General features: G+C 37.8%; 1 protein-coding gene across 1 annotated transcript in view; it reads left to right on the forward strand.

The window, feature by feature from the left end:
- The first annotated feature begins 5296 nt into the window (after positions 1-5296).
- ERC2 (ELKS/RAB6-interacting/CAST family member 2) overlaps positions 5297-18276 on the forward strand; it is a 396230-nt gene continuing 383250 nt past the window's right edge. Inside the window, exons 1-3 of the mRNA XM_050904885.1 lie at positions 5297-5483; positions 10759-10876; positions 11576-11753. The gene's annotated coding sequence lies outside the window, so the exon portion shown is untranslated. The remainder of the gene's footprint in view (positions 5484-10758; positions 10877-11575; positions 11754-18276) is intronic.

The raw sequence follows: 18276 nt of genomic DNA on the forward strand, positions 1-18276 counted from the left end.
AAAACAACTCTAAGATGCATGCTAATTGATATGGATGGGTTTGGTGACCACAGCTTAAATTTCAAATAGCAACATGTAGATCTTAACTATTTTCTGTTCTATGTAAGAACTACGTGATTTTGGAACATCTCGGTTTGAGCTTCAGTAGCATACAGGATTTGTCTTTTAATAACTTAGTGTAGGAGAACTACAGTACCCCAACCGTCTGCTTTATGCTGAACTCTCTGAAGCAGCCAATTTTGTCTTCCAGAACATGGCTGCTGCACATGCTGGGTGCTGATTGCAAGTATTATCTTAAGAGAATCACTTCTCAATATTTAAGAAAATTACTCTTCTTTTAAAGGCATTCTTTTGTGCTTTTATACTCCTGCTGGCTTCATAGCACCAGGAGGTAACTGACAAATAGCATCATTCAATTCCATGGCTGCCTTTGCTGCTGCATTGTGTTTATCAAACAAATTGGGACGAAGAACAGGACTACGAAAAATCAACAACCTGCAGCTTCTCAAGAAGCAAAGAATGTAGCTTGGCAACAAAAAGAAGACCTGTACTGTAGTGCAACCAGAGTGGTTTGTCTGTGTAACAAGATGGGAGCAGTATTTGAGAAGGACCTGAAACAAAGATTCATAGCCTTTGGACACCCTCATGTCCTGCTTTACAGAGAATTCATGAAAAATCAAACGCAGGTAGGAGCCCTGCAAGAAAGAGCGTAACCAGAATATCTGCTATCGGGCATTTTTCCTTACCTTTTGCATTAGTAGGCATATGATACAAAAGTTCAATAATGAGTGTGCTAAACAGCCAGTATTAGAGGTGTTGAAGATCTAGTGGTTTTATGTGCAAACAACCTGAACTCACCTTACATTCCTGAGTACCTGCTGCTATGCCAGACTAAATCCTTTTTAAGCCTGATCTTCTTTCTTCACTTGTATTCCTTGTAATACATTGTGAATCACCATAATCTCTGCTCTGTAACAAGAACACAGAAGTAAAGAGCTATTTCACTTAACTAATATAATTGTAAACTGTTATAAATGAAATAATTGTCAACTTCCAAAATATTTTGTTTTCTCTAGTTATGCTTCTATGTTCCTGTATTTTTCTCATTAAAGACAACAAAGTAGTTTTGCTCAGATTCCCTTTTATTTCTAAATTAACCCTTCTGTCTGTCAAGCACAGGCCATAGTGCTGTTTAGGATCCTAAAACTGCAACTGTACTTAAACACCAAAACCACGAATCCCATTAGCTGCATGAAAGAAGCAGGCAAAATATTTCCAGTGAGATAAGGTTTGTGCAGAGAGGTAATATGTTTTCTTAGACCAATTGCTGTAGCTGCAAAATATTTCTACTCATTTTCAAATCTATTCCTCTTCACAGCTGCCTGGTCAAGGTATTAAAAAAAATGAATGCAGGAGATAAAAATATATTTTGGAAAATCCAAAGTACATTTAAATAAGGAGCAGAGAAATGTAAGTACATATAAATAAGAAGCAGAGAAATGCTATTAAAAATACTGCTGTTGTAACTACTGCCTCCTGTTTTATCCCAGTATATCTCTGGTTGCTTCATTCATATTAAAGATGGTCATATACGGTTCTCATACAACACTAGTAGCACAGTCTGCTCAGGGATCAAGAAATCATGCTCCATATTGTAGTCTGATCTTTCATGATTTATAAAAATCTTTTTAATTGAGCTATACTTCAGTGATTAATGCATTTATCCTCCCCTTCACAGCAGCTGCTGCTGCTCTAACATATGGTTTGCCTGTCTGCCTTTTGCTATACGTATTTGCTTTCTGATTGCCCCAAAGATTTCAAAATAAATTCAGTACTGCATGGCAAAATACTCCTTTATCCCAGCATGAAAAATCTTGTGATTATAGTTTATAGTTCACTTGTATATAGGTGTTTTACGTCCTGAAGGAGCAAGAAATGGTTTTAGTACAATGGAAATAAGCTATATTTGTGAGGTTTTCCATTGCTTTTCTCTTACCTTCTCTACAGCTGTATAATAGTTGTATATATACTTCTATACAAGTGTATAGAAATTTTGCATAGATATTTCTTCCTCTAGCTAGTAATTTCACTAAAGAATTTTACCAATACTTCTATTTGTTTCCATCGCCTGATTTTTTGGGGAGTTCTGAATCTGCTCCTCAACCTTTCTATATGGCTTCAGCATAGATGATAGTTTTCTTCTGCTTTTTTTCACATCTGCCAAAAGAATACTGTGCTACTGAATGCTATTGGATTGACAGGATGTACACGTTTCTTCGTCCTTAAAGGTGAGGGAAGGATAGAGCAACAGTTGTTTATAGGCTTCGTTTTTGCTTCCTATGTTTTGAGGTTTCTGTCATTTTTCAGCAGCTTCAAATAAGTTTTCTTCCTAAGGTTACGTCTAAATGATAAAGAAGAAAAAGTATGTGGAAATTAAAGTTACTATGGTATACTTAATCCATAACCAGAATTGGTTGGAAACAAAATTATTAGTTATTTCCACTAAGCTTTAAAGTTTGATGTTTTCCTGGTTTTTTTTCCTTTTTTTTTTCTTTTTATTTGACTGCCCCAATAAAGTCAATTAAACAATGAGAAAGCCCACAAAAATGGACAAAGGAGACTAGGCATAGTCACACATATGGATTTTTTCCCCTCTAAACAATACTTTATCAAGTGATAACAGAAAAAAAAAAGTTCCTTGAATTTGCAAGAACTATGTTAGGAGAGCCACCTTCTCCCTCATTGCACAGTCACACCTCAGGCATATTCATGCTTGCAAATTGCATATGCTGAGATTTGCAGTCCACTAGAAATAGATGTGCCAGACTGACAAGGAGGAATTCCTGTACATTAGCAGCCATTTTGTACCTATTTGTAGTGAAATGTTATATAATGTCAAGCTGACAATTAGAAAACATTTCTCCCTCTCTATTTTAACTTGTGAGCCCTCTCCTTTTGTCTTTTTTCTATGTAGCTTAATAAAGAAATAAAAAGTCATCAGTTCAATTTAATGTAGACCTCCATTATTGTTATAGACATAAATTCTTCTGTTACAATATGTGGTTGTGTTTCTATTACTGAAGTCACAAATTGCTCTTAGTCGGAAAGATAATCAGCAAACTATACTAGTGGAATAGGATGCAAAAGTAGGATTGGAGCAATGAAGAAAGCAGAAACTCTTAGGGGAGGAATGCAAAAAAAGACAATACTAAGTTGATCCCTGGATCTAAATGCCCCTAACTAAGGAAGGCACTTAATCTGCAATCATCAATACTAAAGTAGGCTTTTCTTTAAGGCACATTTCAGGTTCTGAGGAGAACTTATTCATTAGATGCTTCTGTAGACAGAGGAAAAGAATGTCTTCGGAATCAACCGGATAGAAAGAATTTCACCTACGGTTACATTTATGCTAGTAAATTCAACAGGTTCAGGAAGCACTTCTTGGCACTGGAACTTAACTGTTACATTGTTAGAACAGTACCTATCATGTTTTGGACTAGACAAACTCCCCCTCTCCCAGTTCTCAGGCATGTTTTGGAAGTTGGCATAAGTTTGAGTATGTTCCCAATAGGAAATCTACATGGGAGTAGCCTGTTTTGGGAGCTGAGAGAGTTTAGAGGCACGAATCCAGATAATGCTGAGCCATTTCCTCTTTATGCCAGAAAGTGGATCTGGATAAATTTAGCTAAATGTGCTAGCATACATGTAGTTTACAGGGCTGGTTCTAAATGGTAAAATTGAGAAAAAACAAATGAGAAAAAGATCATTATCTCTTTTTAGTTCTATAATTGGTAAGATAAGTGGACATAACCACTTGAAGTTAGATCCTCAAATAGTGACCAAGTTTTGCTCAAATGTAGGAGAAGTCCTGATATTTCATAAACTTAGGGTAGTAGATGATTGTCATAGAAATACTGATAGATATTTAATTATAGCAACATAAAAGGATACTTTCAAGCCTATGTTTAACCTTTCTTCAATTTTACAGACCAGAACATAAATGAAGTATTCAGAATGGCATGTGCCATTAGTTATTCTGTGTTACAGCACTGACAAGAATCTCGATGACAAAAGTGAAATCCAATGGTTATGAGATCTTTTTGTAACTTATCACTACAGTACTAAGAAAATGGGACAATGAAGTTAAGACTACTTCCATGAAGATTATGGAGTATATGACAACTGTCCGGTTACTGAAATGTAGGATTCCTTAATATCTGGCCTTAAGTTCTACATGAAGCAAAAAATATATTGGTACAGACAGAAATCTAACATTCTTGTGTTCTCTAGATGTTTTTTTACATAGTATAACTTTGTGTATAACAAATACGTTTAAAATTAATTTTAAAAGAATGTTGGGATGGCATAAAATACTCGCTAACTACAATCATGAACCACGAAAGCAGGAAAAGTGATGTTTTAGCTATAGAGTCAAGCATAGCTCATAGCATTCAAATTTTTTTCTTAAAGTTTCTAGGACTTTGTAGTGAAGTTGAAGATTGAGAGAACCTGAGCCTTTGTATCCTAGTTTTTCACTGGGGAACTTGTGGAGGGTTTTTTGAGTTTTCATGCAAAAATACTGAGGAGGAATACTAGTATATGTGTAAAAGCACTTATAAAAACACCTTGTAAATTGTCTAAAGTAATATATAAAATAAACCAAACTTAATTCCCCATAAATTTATACTTTGTGTAATCCTATGGAGTATTATGAAGTGGATATGAAGCATTACCCTCTCAAAACAGTTGTTCTATAAATCCTCTTCAGCATGTCTATATAGAGTAACAGGTGGAAGACTATCAAGTCCTCTTGTTATAACAGTTGTGTGAACCTCATGCCTTCTACGTAATGTCAGTTATTAGCTGATAACTAGCATTACTGTGAGCTGGATTGGCCATCCATGGTCAGGCATATTATGCTTCTTGCTATTCTGTTGGACACACAGTTCCTCAACAGAATCCACAACTAGTACAAAAGTAGGGAAGCATCTGCAGGTTCATTGTCAGTTTTGAAGCAGTCACACAAGGCTACTGTTTTTCACTATTTTCACTTTGTTCCTTAATTTATTTGATCTAGTGGGGAGCTATTCACTGTAGAAATTTGATTCCATTTTGGGACTACTCTTGTGGATCAAGTTTCTAGCTCCACCAAGCTTAGGTAGTTTGGTCCCTGCCAAAGTCCTTCCACCATGTGAATGTGATAAAGGCAGTAACTCAGGCTTCAGTACCCAGCTGTTTAAAATTGGAGGAGACTGTCTTGCCAATAAAAGGTTCCCCTACTGAACAAGTGCCCTGCAGCTCTGCTGAGAAAAGATGATGTACTGGGGGTGAACAGTTCTACAATCCTGATTTTGTTTGTACCTGCCAACTTCACTGTAGTGGTTGAGCTCATAAGTAGGGAAGGAGATCTCAGTTTCCTGCAACTGGAGAATTGAGAGAGGAACCTAAATTGCCTTCAGATGAAGTGCCTTGTGTTGATGGTGGTAAGTAAAAGTTTTAGTATCTAGATTTACTTTTCAAGAATAAAGTAGGCATTTAAAAGCTTAAGCCTTACTGAAAAGTCAGTTAGACTTTAGCTCTGAAGTGTTTAAACTGATTTAAAAAAATTAACCAGCAACTAAGAGTTTACTAGTCAGTGCTCATTTAGCAGCAGCTCTAGTATAGTTACTGAGTATAGTCACACATACAATAGTGGTAGCAGTAATACTGTGTTTCTGGAAAACAGATCCAACCAGGTAAATAAAGGACCATTGATAAAATTCTAGGTCTTAAAATACTAAATGTAATTCAAGATGTTTTAAGCTAGATGTACTAGATACTGTTAGGGGCCACTGCAGTTTGAATTTTTCTAAGAAATATTTTTAGCTCTCTGAAATATACTGTACAGTTGAGGTAAAAGCCTATTAATAGCCCTATTTTGAGATGTGGCAGCTGAAGAACTTCTGTGAGATGGGTATTTTTGCTATTAAATAATTTTGCTATTTTTGCTCTATTTGCAACAATGAAATTAACAGCACGTGCCAGAGTAGCTTTATTTCTATCCTGAATAGATTAGCAGTGCAGTACAAGATAAATTGCTTAAATTATGCAATTACAAAAAAGAATATACTTTCCTTGTTTGTTTTTACATAATAATACATTATAATGAATTCCACAATAGCATATTGTGAGTTCACGTATATCCAAGTAACGCTTTTCTGTCCTCTGTAAAGCACGTGTCACTATTTTAGATTAAAAATAAATAAATTATACTAATGATTTTGGAAACTAGGACAGCAGACTTGGATTGGTGATCTGTCATGAGGAAAGTAAAGAAGGAAACTTAACATTTGGTGGAAACTACTTTATAATTCAATTTGACAAATATCTGTAGGTGGATATCTGAACTGATAAACAGGAAAGAGAGCAGTCCTGTAAGTTATTGACTGACAGGTGCAACACCTCTGTGGGTAGCTACACACCTCCATGGACTAGACTAATAGGATCTTATTCTGAAATCAACAGAAAAACTTAATTTTATTTCAATGATTTTGTTTGTTTGGAGTTTTTTGTTTGGTTTGGGTCAAGTGCTCACCCCAAGTCTGATCATGGTAAATGCAACACTTTATTTTTCTGTAACCTTCAGTGTAAATCATGCAGAATTCAGGGGTTTTTTTCTTCCAGAGGTATTGGTGTACTCCATGTGAAAGATAGTTTTCTTGCACAGTTCTGTTAATTTACTTCTTTCTGGACCTTACCAGTTGGGAAGAACTTGCACTATGAAAGTAACTTTCTGATTTGATCCTTGCTGGGAATCAGGTATTAATATGAATAAAAAGCACCAACATCCCTTATGACTGACTTTCTTTTCCAAAAAATAAATATATCCCTTAAACCCTGTCTTTGAATATTATTTAAACCACGTATCTTGGTAATATCTTGTAATAGTGAGTTCTACTGGACAATTATAGCTAACTTTAAAAGTGCTTGTGAATGCAATAAACAGCTAAGTTTTATCAAGGAGATTACTGTCACATTTATTTGCTTTGTACTGCAACATAGAGTAAACAGAATTACTGATTCCATGTCTCTGATAGTAGTCTAGTCTAGCATTATCTTATGGATTTCCGGTTTTTACTGTCAAAACACAGGAGCTGACCTGCATGATCATCTCTTATTTCTGCTTCAGAGGCTCCCATGCTTCTAATAATTTTCATGTCTTTGTGTTGTTTCTATTTGTACTGTATTTTTGTGAGAAAGTAATTCAGTTTTTCATACATTAATGTAATACCAGAATTATTATTTACAATTAATTTTTAACTTTCAAATTTTAGTTAAAAAGTAGACTGTTATATCATGTTCTTGACTTGGCTTCTGTAATAGAAAATGAAAGCTGAAAGCCACTCTGCCACTAGGGAAGCACAGATGAATATATCAGGGCCAGGTTCAATGGAATCAAGCTAAAATGCATTTTCCTCAGCTTTTAAAGCACACACCTGCAGTCACTTGCTCTCAATTATGCAGCAGCAGTGACTGAGCTGCATTGCTATTTGTATTTCTGTTTTTAAAAAAATGAAGCCCTAAACAGCATACATCTTCACCAAAATATGAAAGGGAGCTAGCTGCTGCTAAAGTGTTATTACCACAGGTAAGAAGAAAAGAGAGCTGGGAAGGATAAAGGGAGGCATGGGAACTGAAGACAATCAGTAACATTATATGTTTTCTAATGTTATTTTGAATTATTTATACTTAGAATAACTAAACAGAAAAATTATAATAAAAGTATGTTTTACGCTTTCCTGTTTCCAAAATCAGTATAGCATAGGCTGAGGAAAATACCAGACTTCAAAATCTGTATTTCATATGTAATTTAATTGTTTAGGGCTTAACTTACTCTCATTTAAACAAAAAATAGTTGTCATTAATTTCAGTGGGGTTTTCACAGGTCCTGATGTATGATATAAGCAGAAAGAACTATGAATAAGCTGCATTTTTAAGGTAGAAAGCTTTTCAGAAAGCAAGCAAACAAAAGTATGCTAGCGAAAAATCTATCTGAAGGTAGAAAGTGTTGAAAAGTGCAAACCTTAGATATAGCACCACATGATGCTTATATTATAAATACCAGTTTAAGTTTTACAATAGACTGCTTTCCTCGAACAGTTGGCTGAAAGATATGTCTAGTAGTTAATGCATCGGAACCTCTTACAATAAAAACAAAAGAAAAAAGTGCTAGTTTACTCACATGATCTGGCTTTCTTATTATGCTTCATGGCACCCACCTGCATCATGACACTAAAGACAACACAGATGTTCCTGTGATTAGACTGAAATGAGAACTTTCATCAGCTGCAAAGTCAGTCTTAGGTCTATACTATTGTTATTATCTTACCCTTTGGATTTGGATTCCAGCATTGTCTTGAATGTAAGGAATGAATATTATTGAAGGGTTTGGATTATGTGACCCTGAGGTTGTTTGCATGGATGTTGTTTCTACTAATACGATAAGGAGATTACTGTAAAATTCTGATTTTTTTTCTTTCTTTCCCCATTACTTGAACTGCACATTTTTCTGACAACTCTTTTTGAATACAATTTGGCAAAATATTTTTTTTTTCACAAAGCTCTACACCAAATGGTCTTGTCCATACTGGGTATATTCTGTTCTTTGGCACTAGTAATACTGACAGTCCCCCTGCAGATGGTCTACTGCTCCAAGATGGTCTATGATTAATTCTGCTACAAACTTTATTGTATGATAGCAGGCTTAATTCATTGCAATATTATTGCAACCTTATGGTAACTCTATGGTGTCTGTTCCTTGGAAAGAAGATTCTTAGGCTACTGGTCTTCTGTCAGAATGATCCTGACTTTTGCAGGCTATCACAAGGCCCATAACCTCTGCCAGTGAATGAGTCACAAAAAAGATAAAGCAGAGCCTGATGTTCCTGTCTCTTATATAGACAGGGATGGTGTGATATGTTGTTCAAAAAACTGTCAGCAGCTGACACCACTTAGAACAAAAGTTCTGTCATCATTAACAGTACTGAGACAGGTCTGTAAGATATTCTTATTGCACATCGAATCCAAATTAAGCACTAAACTTGAAAATGGACACTTGTGCTTTGAAGCATTCAGTGCAGTGACCCACATTTTATAGTGTTTATCCATTTTCTTACAGATGCAGACTTGCTAAATCTTCAAGAGTACTTTCTGTTTGCTTTTTAGATCAAGTGAAATTATTTGTATACAAAACCATGTCCCTTCTTGTCAATTTCTCCAGGAACAGATTTTTCTCTGCCCGTAATTTCCATGGGTTTGTAACTATTTTAACAGAAATGTCTTCAAGTAAATATGCAGGTTTGAAAAGCAACTGAAGTTTCCATTTTAATCATGGTTTATCCCATTACTTTGAACTCAGAAAAAATATTTGTCCCATATTGTAATTATAGCTGAGGTAGACAGATATTGTAAGAGTATGTCTCTTTCTTGGGGAAATAAAAAAACCGCTACACTTTTACTGCGAATTGCATTCTAGCATTATTTTAAATATTTGCATCTCTGAATAAATATTCAAGACAGCAAACTATTTCAACTGGCTTTGGATAATTCAAATACAGCAATGAAGGGATTATGTTAGTTTTAAACATGATTGGTTGAAATCAATTTAATTTGACATAGTTTTTAACAGTAATTCCATAAAAGCTGTTCTTATCGATAATGTTTAATAGTGGCATGTATAGGTGCATATGTGGGCAAGAGAGGAATAAAATACAGATTACAGTAAAACAACTACAGATCTGAAGTGCTTCTTTAAAACATGTACAGCAATGAGGTTAAGAGGCAGATAAAATACAGTTGTGAAATTCTGTGTAGGGTAAGGTATGAAGTGGCATTGAAGCTAAGGACTGGGGGTGATCAGTTATAATTGTATCAAGAGCAATTAAACTCAAAAAATAAAATTTGAGAAGAGGGAAAAATAGAAGAGGAAAAAACCCGCATTTCTTAGGATGAGAAGTCAGTGATGTTTATAGAAGTTTCCCTCACTCCTCTTAATACAAACTAAATAAATAAAATCTCAGGAGTAATTTTTAATGGAGTTTGCAGTTTTCTGATGAAAAAGGCTTTCAGGCTTCACATAGCAGCTAATCTGCTTTTTTTTTTCCCTGCATACTATTTTTTTTAAAAACACAAACAAATATGGATGTCATCTTAATTACTTTTACACTTAAGCCAAACCACAGATTTAGATTCTTTTTTCCTGTGTATGTACACACAGAAGGTAATGGATTTTAGATACCACGTTCTTAAGCACCTGGCTTTGAACACGTTTGGCCTTCGGTGAACAGGGACAAGAAAGCAATTTTGCCCCTGCAGTTTTACGCAGACATAGGTGTATTTTTAGGCTATTTCACAACGAGTAACACACTTCCCTTTCAGACGTTTACGGGGTGGGGACTGGAACCCATGGGTTTGCAATGAATGGACAGAGACAAACGCTCTGAGAAATCCATGGGCTTGCAGTACGTGTGCCGCTGCTGCTGCCAGCGCTCTCCGCCTGCTGTCAGAGAGCTTGCTGCTGCCCCCGGCGGCAGGCCGCTCGGCGCTGATGAAGCCCCAGCTCCTCGGGAATGCTGGGAATGTTGAGTCAGGGACTGGCAACCCAGACAGCCAGGCTCGCAGCTGACTGAGGGAGACTCGCTGAGGGACAGAAAGACGAGGGACAGGAGCACACAAGCCTCCCCCGACCGCAGCAGGCTCCCTCTCTTCCTCCCCCCGTAGGTGTTCGGTTGCTCCGGCTCTCCCTGCTGCCTCCTTCCTCCACGCAAATGAGATGTCAGCTAAACGTGATGTTGTAAAATCCATGTGAGGACGAAAGACAGATGCAATGATTTGAAAGGTGAGAAGCTTAAACAAGAATATGGCTGTAATACATTACTGTAAATTTATTGTGATTAAGGAAATTGCTATATATTGCTTTCTACAACTGTCTGGTAGCTGAAACTGGAAATGAATTCGCAGAACAAGCTTTTTGTATTGTTTAGAAATACATTGTAATAAATGGGACCAAGTGCACATCTTATTCTGGTAAGAGTGCCTCTCCCTACAGAATCGTCAACCAGAAACCTCTCTTGCAATTTCTATTAAAAGCAGCCATAGGAGTCTCATTTTTTTTGTGCCAGTGTTTAAAAATATTATTATTGTTGTTAAAGTTTTCTAGAATAGAATTGATGAGCTTTGGAAATTCCTAGCTTTATACCTAAATACTGGATAATGTTTGGTGGTTTAAAAATCATGTCAGGAAAAAGGTGAGAGGTTTCTGTTCCCTTCCTGTGGCTGGCGAATGGAAACCAGAAACCGACAGAATATTATTTTGCAGTTATATAATTAATGAATACATACTGGGGTCCCTCATTTATGATGCTATTTTCTAATTTTTTTAAGGCTCATTATAGGTTGGACAAGAGTGATGCATATGATAAAATCCATGCATATATTCATCAAGGATACATATATATTTTGCTGAGAGCACTAGAGTAGTAATGTGATGGAGAAGGAATATATATATTTTTTTCATTAGTGTGTGATTGATTTCTAGGCGGCTACCTGCTAAGCCTTGTGATGGATGGATGGGAATCTACTCCCTTAGCGGCGAATAGATATTTCCCTTTTGATGGACACACAAACCGACCACTTGCATTGGCAGATACAAGCTCGCTGCAAATAAGCACGGCCAATAAGTGCAGTCAAGAGGAGGGCAAATCCTACTTGTCAGGGTTAGTTTTCTGGTTGGCTTTTTAAATCAGTGGTTTCACTTAACTATTTGTTTGTTTGGGATTTGTTTTTATTTCCGATGCCCGTGCTCCCATCCCCCGTGTGCATGTGCAGGGCGGCCACCTCGTACGCAACCCCTTCCCGGCAGTTCCACCGAGAGCAGGCCCTTCTCCGGCTCCCCCCTCCTTCGAAGGGCGGGGAAGGGGGGAAGGTTCCCCCCCCCCATCAAGTCGCTTGTCCGCTGGCGCTTCATTTCCCTGTAGCGAAGTCGAAAAAGAGCCTCCGTCTCATGCCTGCCCCTACCCCCGCCAGCCTCCTCGCCGCCCTGATCTGAGGGAAGATGCTGTGGAGATCTGTTACCGACCTCCTCCCACCTCAGGAAATCGTAAAACTCCACAGCGTTGATTCAGCCGCTCCTTCCAGGGCGCGGGGAGAGACCTCCAGCGGCCCTACGGTCGGTCGGTTTCCAGCCCCAGGGGCAGGGTGGACTTGGAACTGTCCTCCCAGTCTCACGCCTTGTCGGCGAGGAGTGAGGAAGCTCGACCGCCTTCCTGGCCCAGCTCCCCCGCAGACGGCTGTGTCAGAGCAGCGCGTCCACCCCCCCACCTGCGTCTCTGCAGGGACCCCTAAAGCAATCCCTCTGCCAGGGGGATTTCCTTGAATTCTCCTAATAGAAAGGACCCCCTCGCCCCACCACTGCTGCCGCTGCTCGGGCGAAAAGCACCCTCTAGCTACCTCGCTGCGGGCCGACCCTCGCGGCCGTACCAGCCGCCCGGGAAGAGGTGGAAGGCGACCAGGCTCGGTATTCTCTGGCTCTCAGTGCGGGCGGGAAGGCAGCACGGCCCGGCCCCGCCCCGCCCCTCCCTCCTTGGCGGGCGGGGCGGGAACGCCCCAGCTCGCTTAGCTACGAGAGGGCGGAGGCTGGCGCGTGCCTCCCGCCGCTCGCGGCGTGGAACTGTCGCTGTCCTCCTCTCCACAGGAGCTCGCGCGGGCGTTCCAGGGATGAGGTTCCTTCACCAGCCGCTTCTCCTCAGTGCCCCGCGACTGCTTCATGGGGTCAGGCAGTTTGCCATCTTGCTTTGCTGTTAGCGCTGGCTGGTATTTTCTTTACCTGTTCTATGGAAGAGCGAAAGCTCTTATAGCCCCTCACCCTTCATGGTCTCATCTGCTTGAGCAGTGCATTTCCCAATGTCTTCGTTTCCCTGGATATGAAGAGGAAAAGGTCCCTTTTTAGGGTCTATTTTTGCACACAGGGAGTATGTAATGGTAAGTTTCTCCAGTTCCTTTAAGGACTATGTTTCTGTGGGAAAAGCTCTGTTAACAGTTTCTTGATGCAGGAAACTTACAGTCTAAGTCTTGGCTTCGTGGGTGACTGTGTTAAGGGGTGTGTGTGAAAATAACTCTTTCCACATCTCTTCAGTGCTTTAAAAGAAACCTTTCCATTACTGAAAGCTCTGTGTAAAACAGTTTTCAAAGGCATCAAGGTGAGTTAGCAATTTCACTTTTCCTAGAGGAAATGGGGGGGGGGGAGGAAGGAGAGGGAAGGAGTGACTTTGTCCTGTGAGTGAGGGGAATGTAATTTCTTCTTCCAAAGGATTAATGAGAAGGGCAGTCCCTGAGATTTGTGGCTTCACAGCTCAAGTTGAATCTAGATGTTTAAACTACGGAGAAGCTCTGTGCTGTATCTCCTACAGGTGCACCCAGGTTGGGGTAGATCTTCCAGTTAAGAACTGAGAGATTTCTTCTTTGTGTGTTGGGTTTTTTTTTGTAGTGCTAGTTCATTTGTACTAAGTCTTCAAATAGACGTTTTCTTTTATCACCACTAAGATTTAAAATGCAAGGGGAAGGAGATAATGTTTTGCTAGTGAAAGAGAAAGCGAGTATGTGGACTGTCCTTGTCATTCTCTCAGAAATGCCATTTGTTTACTTGAGAGAGTAGATGGCAAAAATACTGACTCCAGAAAACAGTTGGAGTAAATAATTTTGAAGGGTAGTGCTGAGGATTGAAAGGTTGTTTCTGTGTTAGACAGGTTTGGAGGAGACTTTGCTGCCATTATCTTTAAATGGCTTCTATTTTAATCCTGCTCAGTTGGTGGGGTACCTAGGCTGATATGCTGTATTGCTGAATGTGGAAGATTATACTGTCTTATTTTCCTTCCTCATCCTAGCATTGAGATCATGTGCTTTGACTTTCTAATTGTGTGTGTTGTTTTTCCTTCCTATACCATGAAGATGGGTTTATGAATAGAAAGTGTCTTCTGTCTTGAACTAAGATGCATCCCTTTTTCCAGTAGGTAGAGGATTCAGTTACTGAAATGGTTTCCTTCCTTCCAAGCATGAAGGAGAAAGTTGGCATGCAGAGGCACCTCTTGTTCTTTCCTATCCTACTGTGCAAAATGGAGTTCCTTGCCTTAGAAATTGTGTGTCTCTGGTCTTCCTGAGCATTGACCTCCTTTTACCTTCTGTTAGTGTTTGAATGCCTTATTATACTCATTATACTTAATGATACTCTCTCTTGTGGTTAAGCTGCATTTGGAGGAGACCCATATCATCACCTCTTGTATTCTATGGGTGGTTCTTCAACTCCCCTAACCTACTGGTCATCAAATTCTGGTAGTGTAAGATATAATTATCCATGCCAGTTGCCCCTCCTATTTCTTGCCTGCTCTGAAGGCTGTAGAAAGGTGGCAAGGGAAGGGGTGGCCTGTATTCTTAGCAGCCAAATATCAAGTGAGCACATTCAGCTGTCTTAGAATGTCAAATATACCTGATATTTAGAGAATTAGCTATTCAGCATGCATGTTTTTGTAAAAGAATGCTCAAGGTGATTTTCTTGCTTTAGAAAGATGATTCTTGCGGACCTTTGAAGGATGACTAACAGAAAAGAGTAGGTTGTTCACCCCTCAAAGAGGGTGAGGCAACCAGCCTGTGTATCGCTTCCAAAGACAACATATGTTCTCCCACCTGTATCTCTTATGGTGTTTATATTTTTATCCACTATGATGCATTTGTTATCTTCTCAGTTTAATTTAGTTTGTAAGATGCCTGGGATATATATGGAGATGGTTAGTCAAATCCACTTAAGAAATATTACTGTGATACTGAATTTTTGTGTAATTTGACTGCTCTTTTATTTGTGAGATTGTATTTGTTTTCTCCAGTTCTAGGATTGCTTTAAAATATTTTTGTGATGTAAGTTTTAGTTTTAAAGTGATCTTATAGGTACTTCGCAATGATGAGGTTGCCCCAATTTATTTGCTTTGCATCATTAATGCTAGCTTATATTGTCTACGAAGTCCTGGCAAAAGGGCAAGAGTTACTTTAAAGCAAAATGAGATTATAATTTCTTTTTGAGGATCATAGTTGATCAAGGGAAAGCTCAGAAACAAAATTCTCGAAATGAAGTGGGTAGGGCTGCTTCTTCTGGGTGATACAAGAAAATGCAAAGGCAGATCAGCAGAAACATCAGTTAAAGCTTTTTCTGGAGCACTTGATTTTTAATTGGTCACTTTTGTTACATAATGCATTTTATAAAGAAACAAACTTTTTGAAATAGTGAGATGGATTTATGTTGGTTTGTTACTGCTTGTATGTAAGGTGTGACAAAAAATTATTCCCTTATTTCCTTGGAGAGTGGTTATGGACTATTTGTAGGGTCCAAGAAAGCTTATAAGCATAGAGAGCCAATGTTTGTTTGTATAAGAAAACGTAAATGTCTCTGACTTAACATTGGTAGCGTAGTATTTAAGTTGTGTTGTTGCTTTCTTGGCTGTTGATCTCAGGGAATTCTTATGATTCATTTAATGATAGCAGCTTTTGCAATGCCCAGCTTTGGAATATCTTAAATAGCCAGATTTTGTTTTGGAGTAGTTGTAACAATTAGAAGCACCAACCTCATCTCCTTTCAGAGAGCCTGTCAGGTGCTGAGCTCTGACAAAGGAGAGAACAGTAGCAAAGATGTTTTAGCACTTCTCTGGATAAGGCTCCATTACTGTCACACCATTTTTGTCCACAGAAACCTGGAATTCCTTCACAATATTGGAAGTGTAGACTTTGAGATGGACAGTTTACATGTTTGGAAAGTTGTATATAACTATGATCTCTTTAATTTGTAATGAGAATAATGAGGGAGAACTATAGTGTCAGAATTTCTGTTCTTTTAGGATGACAGACATTTAAGAATTTGAGGTATACCTCAGAGTTTCAAGTTGTCATTGGACGTGTAGCAGGCTTTGATGTTTTGGATGTTTAGCAAAGCCTAAGCTTTTCTGAGAAGTTTTAAGATTAGGTTTTTGAAAGGGGTATCAACTTTCTAGACTATCTTTTCTAGACTGTCTTAAAACTCATTCTTGCAGACTGGCATTCACTGGAAATGCTTCAGACTAGTTAAAATGCGGCTTCCTTAATGACCAATGTACTTTTTGTTTAGTTAAAGTATCCCACTTTCAACAAATACTTTTTTTTTTAAGCTGCTCACTGCTTGTCATGCTTATCCTGTCCCTCTAACTGAAGTCACAGTGCAGATGTAGAATCTAGCAGCTAAATTCTACAGAAATGGAAAATTATAAGAGATGTATTTTAGAGTTGAATCACTTAAAAAAAAAAAAAAATCTCAAATTGTGTGGGAAATGCCATGGAACAGTGAAAGGAGTAAAAAGATTAATGAAACATAAATGGTATAGGTACGTGTGAAAATGATGTGCTGTAGTTACTGGGATAACTGTGGAGTTGAGGTGGGAAGTCACTAAAGAAAGCAATGTCTGTAATGATTGCCTAGCTGGATATAATGTGCAATTTATTTTGAAGTGAAGGAAACGTAACAAAAGTCTCTGCCGTTACTGAGTTTAGTCCAACAGATCACATGTTGCACAGAGCATTGGTAATATGTGGGACAGTTTCTCTCCAAGTAAATAGCTTGGATCACTTGGGATGAATGCTGACTTACTGGCCATGCTATTCTACTGACTTTGAGATGCCAACAGAACACACTTTGACTTCATTCCAATTCCTAATGCAGCTTTACTGTGGCTGTACTCATGGCTACGCTATTTGGCATTCCTTTGGATTGTATCACTGCAAAAGTAACAAATTGAATGGACTTGGAGATCACAGTACTTGAATTCTCAGGAACTGATTTCTCTTTGTCAAATATGAGTTGAATCCTGTTGGAGATTGTGCTGATGCTTCTTCAGTTTCAGTGTTGTTAACTAAGCATTTTTCATGGTCAGTAAAATTAGTTTACAGGTAATCTGCTAAGATACATATTTCATTATGTCTGTGGTACATGCAATGTCTGAATCATTTAATAACTTTATAAAACAGCATAGGTCTGTTATTTCTGTGACACAGACTGTGGACTTTGACTTAAACAGTTTTCTGTAGTGCATTCTTTTCCTCAAAATATATTGTTGTTGAAATACAGTTCTTACCACTTATGTTCTTTGAACAATTCAGATGAGCGGACAAATATGACATGGCAAAGCGTAGTTGTTCTTTTTGTTGACTGATGTCAAATAATAGTGCAAGAAATGGGTACTCTCGGGTGCTTCTCTGGAAGAGTTTGCTGTGTAAAGTATGTTTATTTTTGATGGCTAAGTATTGGCAGTCATGATGTACCTTGATTTTTCATTTATCATCTTTTTCACAGACCTCATTTGAAATCTGCTCAGACAATTTGTTTTTCCTTAAGGAAAGCAGTTACAATAACATCTATCATCAATGTCAAATGTTCACATCTTAATAGCTGATCCTATGACTATTCTGTTGCTTTCTTATGGCAAAAAAGAAAAATATATTGCAGGATAAAACTATATTTTTCTTATATAAGCCTGTGTTTAATAACATTCATGTAAGTAGCCTTAGTGAATTCAATAGAAAATACTTCATTGTGCAGAAGTATCTCTAATTATTTCTAAGATAGACTTACAAGTTTTAAATGCATCTTAAAATGAAAAGTATTACATTAATGTAAATGACAGAATATTCTTAAACGTACTTAATGTGAAAATAGACAAATTTACAGGTCTAATTATAAATTCAGTCAATTTTCTTTTACATTATTTTCAGTTCTTATGTTTTATTCCTAAAACAAATAATTACAGTCTTTAATATGTGTTTAATATATGTATGTGTTATCAGGTAAACAGCCTTATGTTTCAAAGACTGTTGGTATGAATGTTGACAATATAGATGTTTGCTGTTGCATGAACATGTGTAACAAGCTTTTTTGGTATTCTACCTTTGGCCTTATTTGAAAAACATTGTTTGTTTTGGCATTATCAAAACATTCCTGATGCATCAGAAGTGTGACTTTTCCTATTGTAGACATAATTTGTAAGGAAATATTTGTTTAATGTCATGATACTTTTCTTCTGTCATTCCTGAGCATTTAACTGACTCTCTTCTGTGTCTTTTATTGTAAATCTCTTATAACCTTATTTGCTATTATGTATAGCAAGGGGAAAGACAGATTATAGGTGTCACACAGAGTGTTTACAAAAGCTTTCAGTTTGAAGCAAATGGAAA

The sequence above is a fragment of the Gymnogyps californianus genome, chromosome 13 (genome assembly GCF_018139145.2).
Source record: "Gymnogyps californianus isolate 813 chromosome 13, ASM1813914v2, whole genome shotgun sequence".
Classification (NCBI taxonomy): domain Eukaryota; kingdom Metazoa; phylum Chordata; class Aves; order Accipitriformes; family Cathartidae; genus Gymnogyps; species Gymnogyps californianus.